At 46.2% G+C, this 1,929-nt stretch overlaps 1 long non-coding RNA gene across 1 annotated transcript; it reads right to left on the bottom strand.

Moving 5' to 3' along the window:
- Positions 1-579: 579 nt before the first annotated feature.
- On the bottom strand, positions 580-1,442 carry LOC115182954 (uncharacterized). The gene is made up of 2 exons (XR_003873925.1): positions 774-1,442; positions 580-698 (listed from the first exon to the last, which is right to left on the bottom strand). It is a non-coding gene; the product is annotated as an uncharacterized LOC115182954 (long non-coding RNA).
- Between the last annotated feature and the right edge of the window lie 487 nt (positions 1,443-1,929).

The following is a 1,929-nucleotide window of genomic DNA, read 5'->3' as shown; positions in this document are numbered from 1 at the left end:
ACGTCTGGCTCTCCACCAGGATCCTCCCGCTCCGCCTGCCCTGTAAGAAGCTGAGTCCCTGGTTTGTGGGGCCGTTCAAGGTCCTCCGCAGGGTCAACGAGGTAACTTACAGATTACCACTCCCCACTAACTACCGGATCTCACCATATTTCATGTTTCTCTCCTCAGGCCGGTGGTTCCTGGTCCGCCGGCTTCCATCCCCCACGACACCCCTCCGCCTCCCTTGGACACCGAGGGGAGCCCCGCCTATCCCGTCAGATCACTCCTGGATGGAGCGGTACGGGGTTCCGGTGGACGACATTCTAGATCCCAACATAATCCGAGAATTCCACCGTCCTGAGGACTGAGGCTGGAGGCGCGCATCAGGGGGTACTGTTATGTCTACTTCCCCTCTCCGGTGCTCGACGTTGCCGGTCTACTAACAAGCGGTCCTGGCAACCCATGTTTAAGCACACCTGCATCTCATCATCAGTCACACCTGGACTTCATTACTTCAAGATGACTTACCCTTTATATTGCACTCTGTTGTTATCAGTCAGCAGGTAGTATTGGTTGTTTCCTTGTCAGATGTTTCTCTTGTTTTGTATCGTTCAATGTTCGTTATTATTAAACTCACTGCACCTGCTTCCTGACTCCCTGTGTTGACGTTACACAGACACATTGCATATGCTACAGAACAACAAAATGGAGCCCTTTACCTAGTCCTTCTCCCCTTGTCTATAGCAGGGACACAATCTGTTTAAATGGCCCAAATGTTGATTTAGACCCTTTACCTAGCCCTTCTCCCCTTGTCTATAGCAGGGACACAATCTGTTTAAATGGCCCAAATGTTGATTTAGACCCTTTACATAGTCCTTCTCCCCTTGTCTATAGCAGGGACACACGCTGTCTAAATGGCCCAAATGTTGATTTAGACCCTTTACCTAGCCCTTCTCCCCTTGTCTATAGCAGGGACACAATCTGTTTAAATGGCCCAAATGTTGATTTAGACCCTTTACCTAGTCCTTCTCCCCTTGTCTATAGCAGGGACACAATCTGTTTAAATGGCCCAAATGTTGATTTAGACCCTTTACATAGTCCTTCTCCCCTTGTCTATAGCAGGGACACACGCTGTCTAAATGGCCCAAATGTTGATTTAGACCCTTTACATAGTCCTTCTCCCGTTGTCTGTAGCAGGGACACACGCTGTCTAAATGGCCCAAATGTTGATTTAGACCCTTTACACAGTCCTTCTCCCCTTGTCTATAGCAGGGACACACGCTGTCTAAATGGCCCAAATGTTGATTTAGACCCTTTACATAGCCCTTCTCCCCTTGTCTATAGCAGGGACACACGCTGTCTAAATGGCCCAAATGTTGATTTAGACCCTTTACATAGCCCTTCTCCCCTTGTCTATAGCAGGGACACACGCTGTCTAAATGGCCCAAATGTTGATTTAGACATTCACAAATGTAACAGATTGTGTATATGACTGATGTCATGATATGTTTGGTAAAGTCATAAAGGAGGTGAAATATTTTGGGTAAATGTTCCTAAAACATAACTATATATGGACATAATATAAAGTGTGAAAAGGCTTATTTTATATCATATTTGTATATGTTTTATTATACTTTTAATGTGTACTAGATCATATGGGTTGAAGTGTTTGTCCCCACACCTAAAAGGCCACTCTAAAATGTGCAGTTTTGTCACACAACACAATGCCACAGATGTCTCAAGTTTTGAGGGATCGTTCAATTGGCATGCTGACTGCAGGCATGTCCACTAGATCTGTTGCCAGAAAATTCTATGTTCATTTCTACACCATAACATAGTTTTAGAGAATTTGGCAGTACGTCTCACAACCGCAGACCACGTGTAACCAGGCCAGCCCAGGACCTCCACATCTGGCTTCTTCACCTGCGGGATCGTCTGAGATCAGCCACC

The sequence above is a fragment of the Salmo trutta genome, unplaced genomic scaffold (assembly GCF_901001165.1).
Source record: "Salmo trutta unplaced genomic scaffold, fSalTru1.1, whole genome shotgun sequence".
Classification (NCBI taxonomy): Eukaryota; Metazoa; Chordata; class Actinopteri; order Salmoniformes; family Salmonidae; genus Salmo; species Salmo trutta.
Note: the sequence above shows the minus strand (reverse complement) of the source record. Positions and strands in the feature narration are given on the sequence as shown.